Source organism: Pistacia vera, unplaced genomic scaffold (assembly GCF_008641045.1).
Source record: "Pistacia vera cultivar Batoury unplaced genomic scaffold, PisVer_v2 Contig150, whole genome shotgun sequence".
Classification (NCBI taxonomy): domain Eukaryota; kingdom Viridiplantae; phylum Streptophyta; class Magnoliopsida; order Sapindales; family Anacardiaceae; genus Pistacia; species Pistacia vera.
In genome coordinates, this window is record NW_022195577.1 from 765,721 (window position 1) to 793,440 (window position 27,720).

At 40.1% G+C, this 27,720-nt stretch overlaps 1 non-coding gene across 1 annotated transcript; it reads right to left on the reverse strand.

Annotated features, from left to right (window-relative positions):
• Positions 1–4,066: 4,066 nt before the first annotated feature.
• Positions 4,067–4,173, reverse strand: LOC116124221. Its single transcript, XR_004127182.1, has one exon. It is a non-coding gene; the product is annotated as a small nucleolar RNA R71 (small nucleolar RNA).
• Positions 4,174–27,720: the final 23,547 nt, after the last annotated feature.

The window sequence follows — 27,720 nt, forward strand, 5'->3', positions numbered from 1 at the left end:
TTCCACTCTTTCCTCTTCAAGTCGGCATAACTCTTCTGTCGATCTTGGGCTTGTTTCTCTATTCTGATAACTCACATCTTTCTACTAGTTTCTGAGGTCCTCTGGCCCAAGAGCGGTACTCAACTCATCTTTTCGCTACTTCATCCCAATGAAGCGGAGACCTACCGTCTACCATACAAAGCCTGTAAGGCGCCATTCTAATTGTAGACTGATAAACTATTGTTGTAGGCAAATCCACTAAGGGGTAACATCTCATGCCAGGATACTTATAATCCATGCAACAGGCTCTCAACATATCCTAAGCCACCTGATTCGTTCTCTCGGTTTGGCCATCCGTCTGAGGATGATAGGCAGTACTGAATGCTAAACGGGTACCCAAACTCTCTGCAAAACTGTCCAGAAGGCTGAAAAACAAATCTGGAATCTTATCTGACACTATAGTCTTGGGCACACCATGCAATCTGACTATCTCCTGAGGTAAATCGAGCCAACTGATCTGTAGTGGTACTCCTTTACTGGAAGGAAATGGGCTGATTTGGTTAAACCTAATCCACAATCACCCATATAGCATTACACCTTTTGTACTCTGGGGAGACCCGTGATAAAATCCATTGAAATGCTCTCCCCATTTCCACTCTGGAATACTCAATGGTTGAAGCAAACCCTGAGGCTGGTTGATGTTTGCTTTCACTGCTGGACAAGTTAGACATTTAGCACAAACTCTGCAATGTCTTTCTATACCTGACCACCAATAGCCTTCTTACATCTTGATACATCTTGGTGCTCCCGGATGAGCGGTGTGACGGGTGTGTCATGAGCCTCCATAAGAATTTTCGTTTCAACTCATTTGGAGGAATGCACAACCGATTTCTAAAATAGAGGCACCATCTTCAACAAAGAACTCTGCTGTCTGCCCCAAGCACTTGCTGGAACTGTTTTCTGACACAACTCATCGGCCACTTGCTTTCTCTAATTTCCTCTAGTAAAGAAAATGTACCTCTAGACTGGCAATTCTTCCTGGAACCACTTAATCTGTTCTTTAGACAGATCTTCTATTAACTCTTTTCTGCCGGTAAGCCGGAAAACATGGGATTTTCTACTCAAGGCATCGGCTACTACATTGGCTTTCCTGGTTGGTACTTGATCTCACAATCATAATCCTTAACCAGTTCTAACCACCTTCTCTGCCTCATTCAATCCTTTGAGTGAAGAAGTACTTTAGACTCTTATGAGCGGTGTAGATTACTCTTTACACCATAAAGGTAATGCCTCCAAATCTTTAAAGCAAAGACCATGGCTGCTAATTCTAAGTCATGCGTAGGGTATCTGGTCTCGTACTCTTTCAATTGGCGAGAAGCATAAGCTATAACCCTACCTAACTGCATCAGCACGGCGCCAAGTCCCTGCAGAGAGGGTCTGTATAAATGTCATAGTCTACACCTCCTGTGGTAACACTAGTACAGGAGTGATTGTAATCTCTTCTTCAACTCTTGAAAGCTTTCTTCAACATGCCGCTGACCAGACAAAAGGAGTTTTCTGTTTGGTAAGAGCTGTCAGCGGTTTAGCAACTGGGCGAATCTCGCTACAAATTGACGGTAGTAACCTGCTAAGCCTAAGAAAACTCCTGATTTCTTTCACTGTTCTCGGCTTCTGCCATTCAGGATTGCCTGACTTTACTCGGATCTACCGAAATCCCTTCCTTCGACACGGTATGACCAGGAATATCACTTGATTAAGCCAAAACTCACACTTAGAGAATTTAGCGCACAATTCTTTTCTCTCAGCGTGCAACACTAACCTCAAGGCTTCTCATTGTTCTCCTTTGACTTTGAGTAAATCAGAATTTCGTCAATGAAGACAACAAGACTATCCAAATACTCCTGGAATACCCTGTTCATCAAGCCATAAAATGCTGGGGCATTAGTCAAGCCAAAAAGCATCACTAAAAATCATAATGCCCATATCCGTACGAAAGGCCAGTTTTGCCACATTTTGTTCAACCACTCTTACTTGATGATACCTGTAATCCGTAATATATACAGTTTTCAGTTGATCTTTTGTCAGATTTCAGGTACTTTCCAGTGCATTTTTACCTGAATTGGTGCTTAATTCTTTGATTTTCTGTTTGTTTCAGGTTTAAAATGGATTTTTGAGCAAATAAAGACAAAATGGATAGTTTTGACTCAGAATTGAGCGGATTTCAGAAGATAGGAGAAGTTCCGGAGCAGGACAACGCACGATGAAGTTGTTTCCAAGGAAGAGAGCCGAAAATCGAAGAATCGAACGAAGAATCAAGCAGAGTGGCAATTCTGTAAATTTCAGAACCTTTGAAGGAGCTTCGCCCCGGCGAAAAAATTGTCTTCGCCGCGGCGAAGTAGGCCAGAGGACGAATGGAATTTTCATTCTTCGCCGCCGGCGACAGTCAAAGTTTTCAGTTTTGTAAACGCACAGTTTCGTGTGTGCGTGTTTTTGACTGGGGTTTTTTTTGGACTAGGTATAAAAGAAAAAATTAACTTTTGCCAGAGAGCTTGAGCTATTAGGTTAGCCGTCTTCTACATTTTCCTTAGAGAAAAAGCTTGAGTTTTTCGAATTGTAAAGGGAAGATTCAGATTCAGATTTTGACTAGAAGATTTATCTTTTGGGGAGATTTCTTATTTTCATCTCAGTCATTATGTTTAACTTGTTTATTCTATTTTCGCTTTGTGTTGTTAATTTAGCTATGAACTAATCTTCTATGGGTTAGGGTTTTGATTGTAGTTTGGATTTGAGATGGGTTAAGTATTTGATTGTGCTATTTCCATGTGAATAAGCTGTGGTTGTGTGTTACTCTGAAATTAAATGCTGTATGATGAACATGATGAGATTGAGAAATAATTCATGTTAAGCTTCTTGGGTAATAACCATTATAGTATTGGATGCTAGAGATAGATCAAGAATTAATGAAACAACTTAGGATTCTTGTGCTTCATGATTTTAGAATTATTAACCTTCAAATTGTTGGGTGCGGAATGTTAATAAGGTATGAATAGAAAAACATAGCCCGAGAGAGGGTATGTTAACATATATAGTGAATCCGATTTACAACCATTGCATGTGAATGTGAAAATAGTGTAACTCTTAGGTTTAACCATAAAAGTCCAAACGAAGTCAAAACCCTACCCGTTTTACTTGAAATTGATTCTGTGTTTCAATTGTTTCTTATTATTTAAGATTTAATTCGTTGTTTAATTTTAAATTTTGTTTTCTTTTTCCATTGCAATTTGCTCCACCAATCCAAGACATTCGATTGCTTCAACTTGTTACGTGTAGGAACTAGTGCTTTGCTACCAGTCCTCGTGGGAAAGATATCTACCCATCACTTTATTACTTTTGCGACTAGTATACTTGCTATTTTGCATGTTGTAGTAAACACGCATCAAGTTTTTGGCGCCGTTGCCCGGGATTGTTTTTAAGTTAACATTAAGTCTTCCTGAGTTTAACTAGATTGAGTTTTAATTTTGTTTTTAATTTTTGTTAGAGCTGTGATTTCACTTTTCTTTCGTGTGTCATTCAGTTTATGCGAAGAGCAAGACGTCAACCAGTGGTTCCTATTGACCTTGAGCTGAGAGGACTGTAAGAAGACTAAACAGAGAGAGAAGAGAAAGAGATAATCCTACTGCAGAAGTGGAAGAAGTTGTTGTTGAAATGGCTGAACAAGAAAATAGGACCCTGAGGGAATTTTCAGTTCCCACAGTGAACGGAAGTGGGTCAAGTATTACTAGATACACAGTACAAGCTAACAACTTCGAGATCAAGCCGGCAATCATCCAGATGATCCAGCAGTCGGTAAGATTCAACGGAGATTTGAAGGAGGATTGAATCAGCACATTGCAAATTTCCTGGAAATTTACGATACCTTCAAGTCAAATGGAGTGTTGGATGATGCTATTAGGCTGCGTTATTCCCTTCTCATTGGGAGATAAAGCAAAGGGGTGATTAATGGCATTACCACGGGGGAACGATTACAACATGGAATGATCTGGCACAAAAATTCTTGACCAAGTTCTTCCCTCCAGCGAAGTCAGCGAAGTTGAGAAATGATATCACATCATTTCTACAAGATGATGCCGAGTCGTGTACGAGGCTTGGGAGGAGATACAAGGAATTGATGAGGAAGTGCCCACATCATGGTTTGCCAGTTTGGCTTCAAGTCCAAACATTCTAAATGGTTTGATGGGTAACGTGCAAACCATGGTGGATGCAGCTTCAGGAGGGGCTTTGCAAAATAAGACACCTGAAGAGGGTATGAGTTGCTTGAGGTTTTGGCAAGCAACAACTATCAAAGACCGAATGAGAGAGTAACAATGAGGAAATCTTCGGGTCTTCATGAAGTAGATGCTTTCACAGCCTCTCCAGCTCAAATCACTGCACTTCAAAAACAGTTGGGAACTATGCAGGTAAATTCTATACAAGCACCTCAACTAACATGTGATTTTTGTGCAGGGAAACCATGTGAGCAGCGAGTGCCAAGTCGGAAAACACATTTGCATCGTCGTCTCATCAATGGAGCAAGTAAATTACTTGGCAGGAAATCAAAGACAGCCGAACAACCGGTCTCCAACACATACAACCCAGGGTGGGAGAAATCATCCGAATCTGGCGTGGGGAAATCAAAACCAATAGGGTAACCATGGAACCAGAGGCAAGTTCCAAATAAAACCAACAGAGGTGACCAATCAACCGGGAGATCAAAGAGTGTCGAAGTTGGAGGATATGTTCGATAAATTCATGCAAGAGACTACAGGGTTCATGAATGAGACGAGGACAAAACTTAGGAACAAGGGGCGTCCATTCGGAATCTTAGGTACAGATGGCCAATTGGCCGAGAAGCTAAATGATAGACCACAGGGTTCTCTACCAAGTAATACTGTAACCAACCCACGTGAACAAGCAAATGCCATAATTTTGAGAAGTGGGACAGTTTGGAAGAAGTAGGCCAGTCTACGAAAGAGGGAGAGCAACCGGAAGGGAAGTATTTGAAGAGAGAATTGATGAAGAGATAGATGTGAAGAAAATTCAGGTGCCTAGGGGAAGAGAAAAAGAAAGAGGATGAAGGGAAAAAAACAAGAAGGAGAAATTGCCATTCCTGAGATACCACCAAAATTAGCACATCACACCCCACCAGTGCCTTTTCCTCAGAGATGAAAAAGAAAAATCAGGATAAGCAATTTTCGAAGTTCATAGAAATTTTAAAAAAAAGCAATATAACATTCCTTTTGCAGATGCAATACAGCAAATGCCGAGTTATGCAAAGTTCCTGAAGGAAATTCTTTCGAACAAAAGGAAATTAGAAGATGAGAGGAAACGTGATGCTAACAGAAGAGTGCAGTGCAATCCTCCAGAAGAAATTACCCCCGAAGCTCAAAGATCCAGGAGTTTTACTGTTCGTGTGTTATAGGGGATATTACTTTTGATCGTGTGCTTTGTGATTTAGGAGCTAGTATAAATTGATGCCCTTTCTGTTTTCAGCAGATTAGGGATTGGTGAAGGGAAGCCAACGACAATGTCGTTGCAATTAGCTGATCGGTCGATAAAGCACCGAGGGGGATAGTTGAAGATGTTTAGTGAAGGTGGGAAAAATAATATTTCCGCGGGACTTTGTAGTGCTGGACATGGAAGAGGATAAAGAGATTCCTTCATTTTGGGGCGACCTCTCTTGGCCACGGGGAGAGCACTGATTGACGTGCAGGAAGGAAAGTTGCTGTTAAGGGTTCAGGATGAAACAGTAACTTTTAACGTGTTTGATGCAATGAAGTTTCCGTCGGAAAGCGGATTCATGTTTTAGTGTGGATGTGGTGGATGAACTTGTTGTGGAGTCCATGGAAGAAAAACCCAGAATTACCTCTAGAAGCGTGATATAGCCAAATCGAAAACAGTAGAGGTTGAAGAATCAGCAAGGAACGATTGTGCTAGAATGTTAGAAGCACTCCAACCGATTGAGGAGAGTCAAGATGCAGAATTTGAGGAGTTTGACCTTGACAAAGAGAGGGAAAAGGAAAAAATACTAAGAAGCCCCAAGCTCGAACTGAAACCTTTACCACCTCACCTCAAATATGCTATCTGGAGATTCAGATAATTATCCGGGAATTAGTGCAGATTTGAATGCCTTCAGGAAGAGAAGTTGATTAGAGTGTTGAGGGAACATAGACTGGCGATTGGATGGACCATTGCGGACATTAGAGGCATCATCACCCTCATTTTGCATGCATAAGATTCTCATGGAGGAGACTTAAGCCGAGGGTGCAACCACAACGGAGATTGAATCCCTAAATGAAGGAAGTGGTGAGAAAGGAGGTTGTGAAACTCTGGATGCAGGGATCATCTATCCGATTTCCGATAGTCCGTGGGTGAGCCCGGTACAAGTTGTTCCAAAGAAAAGGAGGGATTACGTTGGAAGAATGAAAGTAATGAGTTGATTCCAACAAGGACGGAAGGGTTGGAGAGTATGCATCGATTACCATAAACTGAACGAGGCGACAAGGAAGGATCATTTCATTGCCCTTATCGATCAGATGTTGGAGAGATTGGCAGGACATGCATATTACTGTTTCCTGGATGGCTATTCAGGATATAACCAAATTGCCATCGCTCCGGAGGATCAAGGGAAAACGACTTTCACTTGCCCTACGGCACCTTGCGTACCGAAGAATGCCGTTTGGGGTTATGCAATGCACCAGCAACATTCCAAAGATGCATGATGTCAATCTTTGGAGACATGGTGGAAAGATTCATAGAAGTCTTCATGGATGACTTCTCAGTTTTTGGGTCATCATTTGATAATTGTCTAACAAATCTGTCTCTTGTTTTGCAGCGATGCAAGGAAACAAATTTGGTGTGAATTGGGAGAAATGTTCATTCATGGTCCAAGAGGGAATTGTGCTCGGGCATAGGATTTCCAAGGATGAGATTGAAGTGATCGGGCAAAGACAGAAGTAATTGAGAAGCTACCACCGCCATCAAATGTCAAAGCAGTCCGAAGCTTCTTGGGGCAGCGGGGTTTACAGACGCTTCATAAAAGGATTTTTCTAAGATCTCTAAACCCCTTTGCAATCTATTGAATAAAGATGTTGTTTGATTTTGATGAGTGATGCATGCATGCTTTCTTAACTTTAAAAAAATTGCTAGTTTCTGCACCCATTATTGCAGTTCTTGATTGGGGATTGCCATTTGAACTAATGTGTGATGCTAGTGACTTTGCTTTAGGGGTAGTATTAGGTCAGAGAAAAAAATAAAGTGTTGCATGTAATTCAGTATCCTAGCAAGACACTTGTTGACGCACAACTGAATTACACCACCACTGAAAAAGAATTATGGCTGTGGTGTTTGCTTTTGACAAGTTTCGTTCTTACCTTTTAGGTGCGAAGGTGATCATTTACACGGACCATTCAGCACTCAGACACCTATTGGCGAAGCAAGAAGCAAGCCTCGGTTGATAAGATGGATTCTACTACTTCAAGAGTTGAGTTGGAGATTCGAGACAAAAGGGTTCGGAAAATGTAGTAGCTGATCATTTGTCAAGAATTGAGAGACCAATCAAGGGAGATGAGATGGAAATGCCAATTTCAGAAACATTTCCGGATGAGAAACTGATGAGAGTGGACGAAGCACCATGGTATGCGGACTTTGCAAATATCTATCATCAAGGGTGCTCCCAAGTGGTATGACAGTCCAACAGAAGAGAAAATTTTTCTCAGATTTAAAGTACTACTTTTGGGAAGAAACCGCCTATACAGGCATTGTACTGATCAAATGATACGGAGGTGTGTCCGGGAGGAAGAAATGGAGAGCATTCAAGGCACTGTCATGAGAAGGAAGTAGGTGGCCATTTTGGGGGAGCTAGAACAGCAGCGAAGGTGCTACAATTGGGTTTTATTGGCCAACTCTTTAAGATTCCTTCCGGATGATTCTAAAGTGTGACCAATGTCAACGGATGGGAAATATTTCAAAAAGAGATGAGATGCCGTTGAACAACATCTTGGTGGTAGAAATTTTTGACGTTTGGGGGATTGATTTCATGGGTCCTTTCCCAAGTTCCTATGGGAACTGTATATATGGTAGCTGTGGATTATGTGCGAAATGGTGTTGAGGCAGTGGCATTGCCAACTAATGTGCTAGGGTGGTGATTAATTTGTGAGAAAGAATATTTTCTCAAGGTTTGGAGTACCACGAGCAATTATTAGTGATGGAGGATCGCATTTTTGCAATAGGCAAATGGATGCACTGCTGACTAAATATGGAGTGACACATAGAGTGGCAACACCTTCATCACAAACGACGGGCAAGTAGAACGTCAAATAGAGAACTGAAGGGGATTTTAGAGAAAACAGTTAGCGCCTCGAGGAAGGATGGTCATGGAAGCTGGACGATGCTTTATGGGCTTATCGCACTGCCTTCAAAACCCCAATTGGTATGTCTCCGTTCAGATTGTTTATGGGAAAGCGTGCCACTTGCCGGTGGAACTTGAACATAAGGCATATTGGGCCGTCAAGCAGTTGAACATGGATTTAAAGCCGCGGGAGAGGAGAGAATGCTGACTTTGAACGAGCTTGATGAGTTTCATCTGGAAGCATATGAAAACGCCCAGAATTATAAGAGAAGACAAAGGTGGCACGACAAGCACATCCGGTCAAGGCTTTTGAAGTTGGGCAGAAAGTATTGTTGTTCAACTCTAGACTTAGGCTTTTCCCCAGAAAACTTAAGTCTAGATGGTCCGGACCGTTCACTATAACGAGGATACATGCATCCGGAGCAGTGGAAGTCACACATGAGGAAAAGGGTACTTTCACAGTTAATGGACAGAGGTTGAAGCCATACGTTGAGGGGGTGATGAGTTACAAGTTCATCCCAATCCGGCTGGACATCCCAACCTAAAGGATGGAAAGAGTCAAGCTTCCGACTATAAACAAGCGCTTCTTGGGAGGCAACCCAAGTGTTTTAACTTTTTGATTTTAAATTTTTGTTGTTTGAATTCTTCTTATTTCATAATGAGTTTGTATAAAATTGATGTTTTATTGTTTTCAGGTGCTTCAGGTGAAGTCTAGAGCCAAAGGAAGGTATGAAAATTTTCCAGACTTCGCGGGGCGAAGAAGTTTCTTCGCCGCGGCGAAGAGACATGAAGAATGCTAGGTTTGCTACTGGAGTGTTTCGCCGCGGCGAAGTAATTGTTGTCGCCGCGGCGAACTAAAGGAATAATGTGCGAAAATTGGCTAAGGCATTTCGCCGCGGCGAAGAAATTTTCTCGCCGAGGCGAAGTTAGCCTTGAACTCTCGGGAAGTTTTCGCCCCGGCAAAGAAGAATCTTCGCCGCGGCGAAACTTGGGAAATTTTTAGGGTTTATGCGTGATGAACTTCGCCGCGGCAGAGAAGAAACTTTTTCGCCGCGGCGAAGAGCCTTTCTATTTATACCAACTTTTCTCTCTTTTCACGCGCCTGCATTTGAGGTGAGAGAAATTTTCCAACTTTCAATCTTTCACTTCTATTTTGCTTTTCCAACCAAAATAATCACTCTACAACATTCCTAAACACCAAAAACAACCATTTCAACAACAAATTTCACAAAAATTTTGGATCAAAAATTTGGGGTTTCTTATTTGGATCGTTTGGGTCAATTGGTGGTGCAAAACGCCTTCTTATTGGTAAGATCTCGAAAACCCCAAAACTTTTTTTTGGAAAATTTTTAGTCTATAATCGTAGATCTAAAATTATGTGAAGTTTTAACTTGAGAAATTTTGGGTTTGTGAGTTGTGATGTGATTGTGATTCATGTTGAGAAGTTTGTGAGCCAATTGATTGTTAGAAGTGTAGTTGTTGATTATTTGGAGTGGTTTGTGTTGAATTGAAATATCGTAGTTTGGGGGTTGAATTGTGAATTTTTAGAAGTGTGGATTGTTTTTGCAATTTTGACGTGGAATGTATTTTAAGGGTATATGGCTGGAAACCAGAACCCGCCTTAAAAACTGCCTAGCAGTATTTGGCAACCTCTGGTATAACAATGCCGCGTACTCCTTAAAATAGAAAAAATCATAGTTTGGGGGTGAATTGCGAATTTTGGAAGTGTGGATTGTTTTTGCAGGTTGGACATGGCTATGTTTTATAGGGCTAATTCCTTGGGGTTAACATTTTGGATTGAATTTCAGTGAATCAATGGCCCCGAAAATTAAGCATACGAGCAAGGGGAAAAACGTTGACAACGGTTTGTGAACGAGGCAGCCGGAAACGTTATGAGGAGGTGATCACACAAAAGGATAAGGGCTTCATCCCTGAACGTGGATTGACAGCAAAACAATCTGTGGAATGGAGTAGGGGTAGACGTTGGAACATGTTCATGCGTGCTCCTGAGGAGCGGCAGTAGAACCATTGGTTAGAGAGTTCTATGCCAACTTCCCGAAAGTCAGGATGAGATTGTGTTTGTACGAGGAGAGGATGTGCCATTTTCAGCACGAGAGATCAACAAATTCTTCAACTTGCCCGAAATTTTCAATGATCAATATGTGGAGTTCAAAAGATCAACCTATGAGGATAATATCTTGACGGTCATTGCGAAACCAGGGGCAGTGTGGGAAGTGTCTAAAAAACAGAAAAAGACACTCAAAGGAACACAGTTGACACCAATGGCTCGGTTGTGGCAGTATTTATCTGTGCTAAACTAATGCCGGAGACGCACTACAGCACAGTGACTCATGAGAAGGCGGAATTGCTCTACTCTATTGCCACAGAAAGAGTATGGATGTGGGAGACATCATTTATGAGAGTATCAGGATAGCATCCACAAAGGGACGATCAAGCTACTGTTTCCCGCTCTCATCACTGCCATGTGCATAAAAGCGGGGTCAGGGTTCAAGATGATGAGCGCGTATTCATCCGGCTCCAACTCTAGATGACGACTATTCAAGAAACACCTTGACCGAACGGCAGCTGCCCAACCAAGAGCAGGGGCGAAGAGCAGCAGAGAACGAGCATGGCAATCATCCAGCTCCACAGGATCTCAGAAAGAAATGATGAAAGAAATGATGGGAATGATGAAGTACATGAAGAGAAGACAGGATTGGATGATGGAGCGGACACAGAAACATTCATGAATTGCTGACGAATAGTTTCAAGGATCTGAATGTTGACACTTCCGATATCAAGGGTTGACTGGAACTCAGATGACTGGCGGAATCAGAGGAAGAAGAAGAAGACGAGGAAGATGAAGAGGAAGAGAGGAGAAGAACAAGCTGAACCGGAGCACTGTTATTTTTGTTATTGTTTTCATATATTTGTCCAGTTGAAACTTAAACTCATTTTATTTTGGTTTGGATTTGTTTTTGTTTGTTTTTTTTTTTTTTTTTTTTGTTTGTTAGTTGGTTGTTTATTTAGTAGTTGTTAAAAGGGCGAGATTAGGTTGTAATACTTTCAATTTAGTGTGAATTCGTTCTAACAGGAGGGAAACCATAGTTTGTTGTTTTGACAGAATTTGGATGATGAAAAGTCCTAGAAGGCGGGAACATTGTGGAGCGACAATTCATGACTTAACCAGGGAGCATTCTCGTACCTTTATGTTGTTCTTTGTTTTTCTTTGTTCTATTTTCTCTATTCCTAACTTATGCATAATGGAACATTGGGGACAATGTATAATTAGTTTGGGGGGTAGGGAATAGATTTGAGTTTAAGGGTATATTGGCTGGAAACCAGTAACTGCCTTTAAAACTGCCTAGCAGTATTTGGCGACCTCGGGTTTAACAACGCCGCGTACACCTTAAACGAAAAAAATCTATTTTAAGGGTATATGGCTGGAAACAGAACTGCCTTAAAACTGCTAGCAGTATTGGCAACCTTGGTATAACAATGCCACGTACACTTAAGTCATAAAAATATTTTTTTTTTTTTTTTTTTTTTTTTTTTTTTTTTACTTTTGTGTTGTATTTTGTGTGTTGGTTTGTTTTGCCGATGAGGAGTTGTATAAATCAATGATGAGAATAAGATTGTTGAATTTTATTGTTGAGAAATGTTAAGCATGCTTCAAGTTTACGTTATTGATGGATTCTGATGAGGTTTGTGAGTGGTTCAACCACGATTTTCATTTTTTCGGCATGTTAGATTCATTTTATGCGATTAGGCAAAGTCTTGATAAGTTGGTGATTCTAGAACCTAGTTGAGAAATGCTTGAGGCGAAATTTTAGGATTAGACATGGTTGAGGAGATGATTTAGGCAATTTTTGGAACGTTTGAGCCTTTCTAGCCAACACCATGATTGAAATTTTCACTTGTCACCATTTGAGCCATTTGAACTTTGCTTTATTTTTCTTAGAAAACAACATTTTGTAAATTCCGTTACCCTAAACACTTTATCATACCTTTAGGAGAATTCGGTCTTAGTGCAAAAACGAGAACGAAACGAGTGTACAATTGAGTAAAAGATTAGTTTGGGGTTAAGAGAAGAAAAATGAAAGAAGAGACCAAAAAAAATGATGTGGGGGTGGAGAGAGAAAAGAATTAAAACAAAGGAGGTAATCACCTCAATTCAATTCTAGTGTGTGAAAAAAAAAAAAAATGTCGAACACAATGCTGCCTAGTTTAAGGGTATACCGGCTGGAAACCAGAACCCGCCTTAAAAACTGCCTAGCAGTATTTGGTGACCTCGGGTTTAACAACGCACGTACACCTTAAACGAGTATCCCCTGCATTTATGGTATCCAAAAGTTTAAGAATACGCGTTTGAAGGCTGTGAATTAGTAGACATGCGATTGGTGTTGAGAAAGTGTGGGGTTTCGATGTGATTTGAGTTTTGCTTAGGACAACCGAGTTTCTCTACTTTGTTTCCTATCCTTTATTGGAGCCCATGACCCGAGCCAACATTACAAGCCTTAAAGACCTTTTGATTCTCATCTGTGTTAGTCTTCATTAGTGGAGAGCAGTTCGATATTTAGGCTTATGGAGTCTGCCACCATTTGATGAACTTTACAATTTTTGAATAAAATAATGGGAAGTTGGAATGTGGATTGAAGTGGGGATTACCTACTTGATGGACCGATTGAGGAAGACAGTCGATGTAGCTTATAACTTCCTGGAATGTCGAACATTTCCTGATAATAATTTTCAACAAATTGTGAGACATGTGCAATTTCTAGGCAATCATTGTGGCATTTGAATTCTTTTATTTTGTTTTCAGTTTGTGTGCATGTTCATGTTTTTGTTTTTCGTGTTGTCTTTGTTTCGTTATTTTTGTAAGTATGGTCGGGGACGAGCATCTCTTTAGTTTGGGGGTAGTTGATAATCCGTAAATTATACAGTTTTCAGTTGATCTTTTTGTCGGATTTCAGGTACTTTCCAGTGCATTTTTACCTGAATTGGTGCTTAATTCTTACTTTGTTCTGTTTCAGGTTTAAAATGGACCTTTGAGCGAATAAAGACAAAATTGGTAGTTTTGACTCAGAATTGAGCGGATTTAGAAGATAGGAGAGTTCGGAGCAGGACAACGCACGATGAAGTTGTTTCCAAGGAAGAGAGTCGAAAATCGAAGAATCGAACGAAGAATCAAGCAGAGTGGCAGTTCTATAAATTCAGAACTTTGAAGGAGCTTCGCCGGCGAAGAAGAAATTGTCTTCGCCGTGGCGAAGTAGGCCAGAGACGAATTGGAATTTTCATTCTTCGCCGCGGCGACAGTCAAAGTTTCAGTTTTGTAAAACACAGTCAGTTCGTGTGTGCGTGTTTTTGACTGGGTTTTTTTGGACTAGGTATAAAAGAAAAACTTAACTTTTTGCCAAGAGAGCTTGAGCTGTTAGGTTTAGCCGTCTTTTACATTTTCCTTAGAGAAAAAGCTTGAGTTTTTCGAATTGTAAAGGGAGATTCAGATTCAGATTTGACTAGAAGATTTATCTTTGGGGAGATTTTTATCTTTCATCTCAGTTTCTATGTTTAACTGTTTATTTCTATTTTTCGCTTTGTGTTGTTAATTTAGCTATGAACTAATCTTCTTTGGGTTAGGGTTTGATTGTAGTTGGATTGAGATGGGTTAAGTATTTGATTGTGCTATTTCCATGTGAATAAGCTGTGTGTGTGTGTGTTACTCTGAAATTAAATGCTGTATGTGATGAACATGATGAGATTGAGAAATAATTCATGTTAAGCTTTTGGGTAATAACCTTTAGTATTGGATGCTAGAGATAGATTCAAGAATTAATGAAATCAACTTAGGATTCTTGTGCTTCATGATTTTAGAATTATTAACCTTCAAATTGTTGGGTGCGGAATGTTAATAAGGATGAATAGAAAAACATAGCCCGAGAGGGTATGTTAACATATTAGTGAATCCGATTTACAACCATTGCATGTGAATGTGAAAATAGTGTAACTCTAGGTTAACCCATAAAAGTCCAAACGAAGTCAAAACCCTACCCGTTTTACTTGAATTGATATTCTGTGTTTCAATTGTTTTCTTATTATTAAGATTTAATCGTTGTTTAATTTTAAATTTTGTTTCTTTTCCATTGCAATTTGCTCCACCAATCCAAGAAATTCGATTGCTTCAACTTGTTAACGTTAGGAACTTAGTGCTTTGCTACCAGTCCTCGTGGGAACGATATCCTACCCATCACTTTATTACTTTTTGCGAATAGATACTTGCTATTTTTGCATGTTGTAGTAAACACGCATCAAGTTTTTGGCGTCGTTGCCGGGGATTGTTTTTAAGTTAACATTAAGTCTTCCTTGAGTTTAACTAGATTGAAGTTTTAATTTTTGTTTTTAATTTTTGAGAGTTGTGATTTCACTTTTCTTTCATTGTGTTCATTCAGTTTATTCGAAGAGCAAGACGTCAACCAGTGGTTCCTGTTGACCTTGAGTTGAGAGGACTGTAAGAAGACTAAACAGAGAGAGAAGAGAAAGAGATAATCCTACTGCAGAAGCGGAAGAAGTTGTTTGAAATGGCTGAACAAGAAAATAGGACACTGAGGAATTTTCAGTTCCCACAGTGAATGGAAGTGGGTCAAGTATTACCAGACCTAAGTACAAGCTAACAACTTCGAGATCAAGCCGGCAATCATCCAGATGATCCAGCAGTCGGTAAGATTCAACGGAGATTTGAAGGAGGATTCGAATCAGCACATTGCAAATTTCCTGGAAATTTGCGATACCTTCAAGTCAAATAGAGTGTCGGATGATGCTATTAGGCTGCGTTTATTCCCATTCTCATTGGGAGATAAAGCAAAGGGATGGTTAATGGCATTACCCGGGAACGATTACAACATGGAATGATTTGCACAAAAATTCTGACCAAGTTTTCCCTCCAACGAAGTCAGCGAAGTTGAGAAATGACACATCATTTCTACAAGATGATGCCGAGTCGTTGTACGAGGCTTGGGAGAGTACAAGGAATTGATGAGGAAGTGCCCACATCATGGTTTGCCAGTTTGGTGCAAGTCCAAACATTCTATAATGGTTTGATGGGTAACGTGCAAACCATGGTGGATGCAGCTTCAGGGGGGGCTTTGCAAAATAAGACACCTGAAGAGGCGTATGAGTTGCTTGAGGTTTGGCAAGCAACAACTATCAAAGACCGAATGAGAGAGTAACAATGAGGAAATCTTCGGGTCTTCATGAAGTAGATGCTTTCACAGCCATCTCAGCTCAACTCACGCACTCAAAAACAGTTGGGAACTATGCAGGTAAATTCTATACAAGCACCTCAACTAACATGTGATTTTGTGCAGGAAAACCATGTGAGCAGCGAGTGCCAAGTCAGAAACACATTTGCATCGTCGTTCTCATCAACGGGCAAGTAAATTACTTGGCAGGAAATCAAAGACAGCCAAACAACCCGTTCTCAACATACAACCAGGGTGGGAAAAAACCAAATCTGGCGTGGGGGAAATCAAACACAACAGGGTAACCATGGAACCAGAGGCAAGTTCCAAATAACCAACCAGGGGTGACCAATCAACCGGGAGATCAAAGAGTGTCGAAGACCAAAAACCCCAATATCAACATATTCACCATGAAAAATCCTTACATTTAACTCATCCCACTTTCCTGCTAATTAAGGGTAGAATGGTCAAATTGCCCTTAGGGAAGAAAATATCAAAAACTTAACAAACATTTTGGTCGGCCTGTCGCCGCGGCGAGGAAGCTTCTGTCGCCCGGCGAAACTGTCCAGAGAGTTTCCCATGGTTTCAACACTCTTCGCCGCGGCGAAGATTCTTCTTCGCCCGGCGAAGCTTGGCACACTGAACTTCTTCTTTTCAACCAATTTCAGGACAAGCATTCAACACAACACTCAACAAATATAATACCAAGAAACCAACTCAAATAAGAGCAAAAGAAGAAACAACAACCAAGTACCTCAAGTGGGGCGTTACAATCTCCCCCCTTAAAAGGATTTCGTCCCTGAAATTCATACAAATAACTCTAGGAAACGATTTGCATGTCTCGTTCTACCTCCCAAGTGGCCTCTTCCATTTTGTGATTCCTCCAAAGGATCTTCACTAGCGGAACACTCTTGTTCGAAGCTTTAACCCTTCGATCTAAGATCTGAACTGGACGTTCTTCATATACTAGGTTCTCGTTACTTCAACGTCCTCTACGCTCAGGATGTGGAGGGGATCACTTACATATTTCCGTAGCATCGAGACATGGAAGACATCATGCACCTGTCCATGCTAGGTGGTAGTGCCAATCTGTAGGCCACCTTTCCCACTCGTTGCAGGACCTTAAATGGACCTACATATCTCGGTGCTAACTTTCCTTTGCTTCCGAAGCGCATCACTCGCTTGTAGGGGGAAACTTTCAAAAACACTTTGTCGCCACTTGGAATTCCACCTCTTCCTCTTCAAGTCGGCATAACTCTTCTGTCGATCTTGGGCTTGTTTCATTCTATTTCTAATTAACTTCACATCTTTACTAGTTTCTGAGTCATCTCTGGCCCAAGAGCGGTACTCAAATCATCTTTTCGCTACTATCCCAATGAAGCGGAGACCTACAGTCTACCATACAAAGCCTCGTAAGGCGCCATTCTAATTGTAGATGATAACTATTGTGTAGGCAAATTCCACTAAGGGTAAAATCTCATGCCAGGATACTCTATAATCATGCAACAGGCTTCAACATATCCTCAAGCACCTGATTCGTTCTCTCGGTTTGGCCATCCGTCTGAGGATGATAGGCAGTACTGAATGCTAAACGGGTACCCAAACTCCTCTGCAAACTTGTCTAGAAGGCTGAAACAAATCTGAATCTCTATCTGACATATAGTCTTGGGCACACCATGCAATCTGACTATCTCCTTGAGGTAAATCTGAGCCAAATGATGTAGTGGTACTTTCCTACTGGAAGGAAATGGGCTGATTTGGTTAACCTATCCACAATCACCCATATTAGCATTACACCCTTTTTGTACTCTGGGGAGACCCGTGATAAAATCCATTGAAATGCTCCCATTTCCACTCGGAATACTTAATGGTTGAAGCAACCCTGACGGCGCGTGATGTTCTGCTTTCACCTGCTGACAAGTTAGACATTTAGCCACAAACTTGCAATGTCTTTCTTCATACCTGACCACCAATAGCCTTTCTTACATCTTGATACATCTTGGTTGCTTCCAGATGAGCGGTGTGTACGGTGTGTCATGAGCCTCCATAAGAATTTTCTGTTTCAACTCCTCATTTGAAGGAATGCACAGGAGCTGATGTTAACCTCTTCTTCAACTCTTGAAAGCTTTCTTCACATGCCGTGACCAGACAAAAGGAGTTTTCTGTTTGGTAAGAGCTGTCAGCGGTTTAGCCAACTGGGCGAATCTCGCTACAAATCGCCGGTAGTAACCTGCTAAGCCTAAGAAACTCCTGATTTCTTCACTGTTCTCGGCTTCTGCCATTCCAGGATTGCCTGCACTTTACTCGGATCTACCGAAATCCCTTCCTTCGACACGGTATGACCCAGGAATATCACTGATTAAGCCAAAACTCACACTTAGAGAATTTAGCGCACAACTTCTTTCTCTCAGCCGCTGCAACACTAACTCAAGTGCTTCTCATGTTCTTCCTTTGACTTTGAGTAAATCAGAATTTCGTCAATGAAGACAACAATGAACTATCCAAATAATCCTGGAATACCTGTTCATCAAGTCCATAAAAACTGTGGGCATTAGTCAAGCCAAAAGGCATCACTACAAATTCATAATGCCCATATCTCGTACGAAAGGCAGTCTTAGCCAATCTTGTTCAACCACTCTTACTTGATGATACCCAGACCTCAAACAATTTGGAGAACACTGCCGCTCCTTTCAACTGATCAAAAAGGTCATCTATCCGGGATAGTGGGTACTTATTCTTCACGGTAACTTTATTCAACTCCCTATAATCGATACAACATCCTTAGTGATCCATCTTTTTTTCACAAACAGGATTGGAGCTCCCAAGGAGAAGAAGACTCGGTCGGATAAAGCCTTTATCTAAAAGCTCTTGGAGTTGCTTCTTTAATCTTGGAGCTCAGCTGGGGCCATTCGATAAGGGGCTTTAGATATTGGTGCTGTCCCAGGTGCTAGTTCGATACTAAATTCTACCTCTTTCTGGAGGCAAACCCAGTAACTCTTCCGGAAACACATCAGAAAGTCTCGAACTACTGGTACTTTTTGAATCTGGCTGTGGGACATCACCATTCTGCACTACATGGGCAATATACCCGAACACCCCTTTCTCAACATCTTTCTAGCTTTCACACTACTAATCAGCATGCTCAACTGATGGCCCTCTCCAAAACTAAATTATCTCACTATCGAGATTAAATCTCGCCTTCTTTTTCTGACAGTCAATCTCTACTCCATATCCCTAGGAAATCCATGCCCAAAATCACATCAAAGTCGGGCATATCAAAAACTATTAAATCAACAGTTAACTCTCTACCCTGGATCACTAAGGACTCTCTTAACAAATCTCTTGAGTCAGAACACTAACCCCATCGGTAACTCTATCTAATGGGTTGAGTTGCTCTCGTAGGTTTCAAACCTAATCTCTTAAGCATCCCATAAGTTATGAACGAATGAGTGGCCCCGAATCAATTAAAGCATATAGAGGAACTGAATGAAATAATAACTGACCAGTAACAGCTGATGGACTGGCCTCTGCTTACCCTGTGCCACAGTAAACACTCTGGCATTCGCAGTACTCCTGAACTCTGAGTGTTTGGTGGAAGAGGAGCTTTATATCTCTCACTCATGTGCCTGGCGTCGGCACCTATAACACACTCTCTGGTCCCTCAGACATTCTCTTGGGTGATTCACCCACATTTAGGGCAAAGGGAAACCCTTCCATCCAAGGTCGTATTCTTCCACTCCTTTCTATTCTGTCTATACTGAAATTCTTTTTCTGACTTCATGTCTTTACCTTTTACACCCTCATGCTTCTCTCTTTGGGGAGCAGAGGGTAGCTCCTTGGTCCTCCTGTCAAGGATCCTACGGGGAAGATTTTATTCTCAAAAATCTCCGCCTTCATCGCCCGCTCAAAGCTCACTATAATTGCGAGGAGAACCTTTCTGCCATAACTGCTGTATAATTCCCCGGATTCTAGCTTCATCCAAGGGAAGGGGCGTAGACTCTGGTGGTTAGAAGGTTTTCCTTCATTCACCACACCTTACCACGATTCCGATAATACGCTATCTACAAAATAATACACCAATGAACTCAAGAACAATTACTGTAAGGAAAGAATTTAACTCACACAGTCGGTTATAGGAAGTCGTGGCGATGAGAATAGTACACTGTTCAATCCCAAAATCTTTGCTCTGATACCAAAAATGTAACAGCTACTGAAATTTAATACAATGATGCATAATAACAATAGGAAATTAGGCCCACAAACTTCTTTTCATTATATGCCATATGTCTTTATAACACAAAAGTATTGTTTACAAAAAATTCATTTTAAAAGATAAAACAGGGGAACAGTGTAGTTATTGCTCCTCGCTTGCCGACGCCCCTCCGACTGCATCAACACCTAGACCCTGCATCCACAAAGGAAATAACGGGGTGAGCACAAATAATGCTCAGTAAGTAAAACCCTCTATCCGTCTGTCCCCGTATGTATTACACTTAATTTTCCTTATATATTTCTGTTTCTATTTCTGTTTCTACTAAACGTCATGGCCTCATCTTACGGAGGTAGGGCGGATGGCATTCACACAGTACCATCTCACTCTCATGACTATCGGGTGGAATTCACACAGTACAACAACCATTCTTAGTGACTACCGAGTGGGGATCACGAAGCACTACTCAGTTTTCGTAAACTATCGGGTGGAGACCACTAGCACCTACCCGTTTCTCATGACTTTTGGGTAACGATCACACAAGCATTAACCTATCTCTAATCACTGTCGGGTGATGATCACAAAGCATCAACCCATTTCTAATGAATGTCGGATGATGATACAAAAGCATCAACCCACTTATCTAATAACTAACCGGGTGGTGGTCACAAAGCATCCACCCGTTTCTAATACTTAGCGGGTGACGATCACAAAGCATCGACCCATCTCTAAGGGCTATTCGGGTGGTGATCACAAAGCATAACCGATTCCCATATTGTCGGGTGATGATCACAAAGCATCAACCCATCTCTAATGCTCTTCTAATTCACTCTATTCGAGCATTTTTCATTCTCTCTACCCTTAGAGTAGTTGCATCCACCAAGTTCTCTACTCATAGAGTAATTGCATACACAAAGTCTACTCTTTCTTAGGTCACTTTTCAATGCACAATTAGTGCCTATGGATGGTTCATCTCCACTAATGCACTTAGAAGTGCCAACATGCAATGTTGCAAGAATTAAGGTTCACTACTCATACTCAAACCTCTATTAGGCATTTCATCAAACAACTCAAGTGCATTAAAAACTGCTATAGCAATGATTCTAAATCTTTTTCTAACCATCCAAAATGGGAGAAAACCTTCACATAACCACAAAACCGCCAAAGAAAGACACTTCCAAAAAGGGTTCCACAATACCCTTCAATCCCATCTCAAACTACCTTTCCAACCTACAACTCATTTCTTATATTGAAAGGTATAAACAATCACAAGGCATAGAATATCTATTCAAGCCTCCATACATGGCATATAATATGTATATCACATACATAAATCATTGCTATCAAAACCCTAATCAAGAAAATTCTCAAATCTCAACTTGGGTTGGGATTTACTTACCTTGTTATGGAGGGACTTCATTAACTCTTCCTTTCACTTGATTTGACTATTTTCTCTACTCTTAACCAAAAGAACAAAAACCCTCAATATTCAATATATACTAAAAATCACAAGCTTCACAACCAAAGTAAGAATCCTTACCTTAGAAATCCTTAGGTGTTTTTCTACCCCAAATCACTTCAAAAACCCTTTAAAACTCTTGATCAAAAGAAAGAGAAGTTGAGAGGAAACAAGAGAGAGGAGTTGCGTTGGAGAAGAAGAATGAGGGGTTTGTAATTCTTAATTCCTTTAATGAAATTTATACTTAAGCATTCCATTTTGCCCTTATCTTCTTTGGAATTCTATCTATCTTTTGATCATTACAAACACACCCCATATCAAATAATTCACCATGAAAAATCCTTACATTTAACTCCCACTTTTCTGCTAATTAGGGGTAGAATGGTCAAATTGCCTTAGGGAAGAAAAATACAAAAAATTAAAAACTTTTGGTCGGCTGTTGTCGCGGCGAGGAAGCTTCTGTCGCCGCGGCGAAACTGTCCAGAGAGTTTCCCCGTGGTTTAAACACCTCTTCGCCCCGGCGAAGCTTGGCACACTGAACTTCTTCTATTTTCAACCAATTTCAGGGCAAGCATTCAACACAACACTCAATCAAACAATAATACCAAGAAACCAACTCAAATAAGAGCAAAAGAAGAAACAACAACCACGTACCTCAAGTGGGGCGTTACAAAACCTCATACACAACCGAATTAAATAATGTGATATACTTAGCATCAATTGTAGAATTCGCTGCAGTACTCTACTTTGAGCTCTTCAAGCTCATTACAGCTCTATTGAGATAAAATACAAACTTGAATTACAAGCGAAAATCATCTTTATCTGTTTGGAAACTATCATCATTGTATCCTCTTATAGTGAGTTCATCTTCCCCTTCATTATCTAAGAACATATCCTTAGTCCTTTTCAAGTACTTAAGGATGTCCTTGACACCCATCCAGTGTTGCTCACTTGGATCTGATTGATATCTTATACTAGCGTTGAATGCATATAAGACATCAATCTGAGTACATAACATCACATTGCTCACTTGGATCCAATTTATATCCACTACAAGTGCTTAATGCACATGAAATATCATGTCCGAGCATGCAATCACGACATCGCTCACAATGCAAATGATACATCAATCTGAACATACAAGATGGAATGGGATCCTCTTTATTCTATCTCCTTTATTGTGTGGTTTAGGACATATATTCTTTGAGAGATAGACACCATGTGTCATCGGAGGAAATCACTTCTTGGATTCTTCCATACCGAATCTTTTGAATACCTTGTCTATATATGTACTCTGATTTCAGGCCAAGCAACCTACGCGATCTATCTTAGTAGATCCTTATTCCGAGAATGTAAGCTACTTCTCCTAAGTCCTTCATGGAGAAACACTTGGATAACCAAGTCTTTACTGATTGCAAGTTCAGTATATCATTACTGATCAGAAGTATGTCATCGACATACAACATTAGGAATGCTACTGTGCTTCCACTTACCTTCTTGTAAACATAGGCCTCATCATCATTCTTGATAAAACCAAATTCTTTTACGGCTTCATCGAAACAAATGTTCCAGCTCCTTGAAGCTTGCTTAAGTCTATAAATGGACCTCTGCAACTTTCATATCCTTTAGCTTGTCCATCAAGAACGAAACCATTGGGTTGTACCATATACACATTATCGTCAAGGTTTCCATTAGGGAAAGCATCATTGACATTCATTTGCCAAATCTCATAGTCATTAGCTTGTCCATCGAGAATGAAACCATCGGGTTGTGTCATATACACATCTTTGTCAAAGTTTCCATTCAGGAAAGCAGTTATGACATCCATTTGCCAAATTTCATAATCATGATATGCAGCAATTGCAAGCATAATCTAGATGGATTTAATCACAGCAACCAGCAAAAAGGTTTCTTCATAGTCAATACCATGAATTTGTTTGAAACCTTTGGCAACCAGTCGTGCCTTATAAGTATGCACCTTGCCATCTATGTCAGTCTTCTCCTTGAAGACCCATTTACACCCTATGGTTTTACCCCTTCAAGTGGATCCACAACAGGCCACACTTGGTCCTGGTACATGGAGTCCATCTTAAATTTCATGGCTTCAAGACATTTAATGGAATCTGGATCTGATATAACATCTTCGTAGGTTCTGGGTTTATTGTCCTGGTAGACCAGTACATCACTATGTTGAGTTATGAGATAACCATATCTCTCGGCGCTCACGACGTACTCTCCCAGACCTATGTAGCTCCTATGCTACCTGAGGTGGTTCACTTTGATCCACAAATTGTGGAGTAACCTTTTCATAATGTTCAACCACTTCTTGTGGCACATCTTCTCGTCTTTCATCTAATATATTTTGTGGTTCTAGAACTTCATCAAGTTCTACTTTTCTCCCACTAGAACTTCTTAGAAAAAATTCCTTTTCTAGAAGACATCAGTATGAGCAACAAAAATTCTACACTCTTTTGGATGGTAGAAATAATATCCTTTGGTCTCCTTAGGATACCCCACAAATATACATTTGTAGGATTTCAGGCCTAGCTTGTTTGAAGTCAATTTCTTGACATAAGCTTCACAACCCCAAATCCTTAGATAAGACAAGTTGGGCTTTCGCCCACTTCCTTGTTCATATGGAGTCTTATCTATAGACTTTGATGGCACAGGGTTTAGTGCATGAGTTGCAGTTTATAGGGCATAACCCCAAAATTATGTGGGCAAATCATTAAAAACTCATCATGGACCTAACCATTTCAAGTAAGGTCCTTTTCCTCCTTTCAAACACACCATTATGTTAGGGTGTATATGAAGAGGTGAGTTATGATACTATCTTACATTCCTTCAGGTATGTTTAACTCAACTTGCCACAGTTGGCATAGTTGTTATTTTGAGAATATCCTTATTGTCTATCTTAAGAACATATTATTATGAAACAGTTCCATAAAAAATATTATTTATACTCAAGGACAACAATCCATTAGTAAAGTAATATTCTCACTTGTCCTAAGTGGACATAGAAATATAATTTCTAGAAACTGAAGAAATATCATAATAATCCACAAGTTCCAAGAAACAAGCTCGTAGGAAAAATTAGACGATAAGATCCTACAACTAATATAGCATCACGTGCTGCATTTCCAATTGATAGGTCCACCTCTCCCGCGACAAGCAATCTACTCTACCGTAGTTCCTGCACATCAGAACAAATGTGAGTACCACAGCTTATGCCAATGACAAAAAGATGTTGACAGGAGAAGTTAATCTCAATCAAGAACGTACCTGACGAAGAAGTAACATTCTTCTTCCCTTTTGCTAGGAATGCCTTGCAATGTTTCCTCTAGTGGCTAGGATTCCCACAGTGAGGACAAACACCTTTCTTATCCAGAACAGTTCCTTCTAACAACTTCTAAGCCCTTTCTTTCTCACTTGAGTAGGCTTCAACCAATGTCAATGTTTCTGACATTTTCATGCCTGACTCATTAGCCTTCAACATATCCAGAAGCTCAGAAAAGGTATTATTCTTATCATCCTCAATGAAGTCATAGACAAATTGAGAGTGAGAATCTGGCAAAGACTATAATACTAGGTCTATCGCTAAACCCTCACTAAGCTTGCCTCCCAAAATCTCAAGCTTGTTCATATACTTGGTCAACTTGAGTATATGATCGCCAATTTTGGTACCCTCTTCCATCTTGCATCTGAACAGTGACTAAGACACCATATGCTTCTCATTTCTCTGAAGAAAATGAAGAATAGAAACTAAGTCCATTTTTCTGGCATTGTTGTCGTAGTAATGGTGTCATTGATGTAAGAACAATGTATCTTGTCATTTTTGCTTTTGCATCATGTGTATGTTTCATATATACATACCCAGTCTCATGAATAGAACTATCAGTAGGCTTTGGGGACAAAGCCTACTCAATGGTGTATAGTTTATTGCTTGACTAAAGTATATTATTTATATTTCTATACCAGTCAATGAAATCCTCACCATTCCATTTGTTTCCTAGTTCGATGATTTGTCGCAGTGATGATGGGATCATATTGCTCAATATTTTTAAGTGAATCTACAAGTGCAGAATAAGTAAACATTATTACAATGTTTATTATTATTATTATTTAATAAGGCCTTTTATTAAATAATCGCTCCCACTATTTTCCTCAAGTCAATAACCCTCACTATTAACTCGAGAAAGCCTTTTGGCTTTCCTAGTGGACTGAGATCTCATCTAGCCCATTTCAAACCTTTGCTTTAGCGAACAAGGCAAAACGAGTTGATTAGGTAGGCCAAAAAACTTAATCCACACCAGTTGATAACTCCCACTATCAACCTCAAATGTGAAGCAAGCCAACAAGCCAATCACACAATTCAATAGCCTAGCCATTGTAGTCAAGTGTGATTCTCATTATTAATAAAGTCGACACTACGTGTCGCTATGTACACATAACAAGTTTACTTCTCTACTATGCCTATGACATGCTTATCAATCTTCACTTTGGTGAACAAGCAAAACACGTCATTTTAAGTCGACTCATCACCATTAAGGAAAACTCCAATGAGCTTCAACCTCCCACTGGTAGAAGTGTACCCTTCGCTTTGGCAAACAAGGTTTCGATGAACAATTGTTTGATTAAAGACATGGTGATGGAAGGTGTTTCAATGACTTAATATACTTTTATTGAGGGTTTTTATTTTACGTCTTACTAGTTTTATTATCTTTGTTAGAATTGTTAGAGTAGATGCCCTAGAGCCAATCAATTATTGTAGAATTGACTCTTTGTAATAATGTTCATTCATCAATAAAATGTGTTTTATACCATATCGCATAAATCATCATTGTATGTATTGATATATGTCCTTAGAATGGTAGAACCATGACGAGGGTATCAAGTGTTTCAAATCTTGATAGTGAGAACCCTATGAGCACATATGGTGGCCATTCTAGAAACGTTCGTAGCCCCAGTATTATTCTGAAGTAAGGGCACAGATAATACGGTAAGGCTATCATAGTGTTGAACGACCCTATCGAAAGACAGTGACTAATCTCACTTATCAAGGTTGTTTGGTGACAACTTGGTGCAACACATTGGTGCTTGTTCTAGGCAAGTTCACTAGATTGACCCACCAGAGGATTCCATATGGATGGTAACCCTAGTGTCTATGGAACAAATCCTCTAACGAATGGTGGTGCATGTGATCCTTAAACTTGAGATCACCGGAGTGCCTTTTGCACCGATTGGTGTACTTTGACACTAGCCTAACACAGTTCTATTCAGAGCTATCAATACGGTAGTGATTGGCTACATCAAGGAGTGTATCAAGACTATTGTGGATCGACAGAGGATTCATCACTCCCAAGTATGGGAGAAGTTATCTCACGGTGCAATTCAGTAAATGGCAATGACACTAAAACTGTGGCCACAGTGGGATTGAGTTGTTGCTCTATCCAGTTTATAATACAGGTCATTGATCCATTAACTGAATATACAAAATTGAGAGTAACCGAAGGTTGACACTATTTCTATTCCTCGGTCTCGTCGAGATAACGGATGATGAAAGGATCGAATTATATGGTAACCATATCATTGACAGGTAGCTACTTTGCTGAATCCGAATCTATCGGGTGGCCATGATGCCTTGCTAGGGGCCAATCTTGGTTTGTGCTTAGTGAGACGATTAATTGGTGTTAATTGCGATACTACACACTGCCGGTAAGATGAGGAGCCTATGGGTCACACACATAGAAGATAATTTAAGAGCCAGAAAGAAAGAAGGGCATTTTTGTCTTTTTAGGTGAAAGGGTATTTTGGTAATTTCATAGTGCAATTAAATTTGCTGAGGTCATAGCCTTTATTTAATTTGTTAGAAAAATTAAATTAGTGAGATTACGTTTAAATATGTGTTCGCATATATTTAAATAAGTTATCATTATTGTTAAATGTTAATATATTAAATATATATCAATTGATTTTAATTGAGATAATGATAAACAAAATTAAAATATCTAAATGGGAGTGTTTGGAAATAAGGGGTGTTTGGGTTGGAGCCCAAGCCTATTCCATAAGGGAATAGGGCAATTAAACTTGCACTATAAAAGAAAAGGTTTAATTGAGAGAGAGTAAGATTTTTCATGTTTTTCATTTCACTCATTGAAAGAAAACTTTCTAGCCCCAAAAACACTCTCCCATGCCAGATTGCTTTTTGCTTAGAATCAAAGTATTCTTTGATTTTTCTTTCTTGTATCTTAAGGCTAAAGAGTATCTAGCAAATCCCTTTTTAGTTCTTTACGATTATCTTTGTGTGGACTACATCGGTTCAATCCTACACTTGGGTCGGTAGCAAATTACATTCAGAAACAAAGTTGGAGAAGCCTCAAAACGTGCGTATGATTTCTTAAACTCTACACTAATTTTTTGCAGATTCTTATTTTGATATAAATTGTAAATT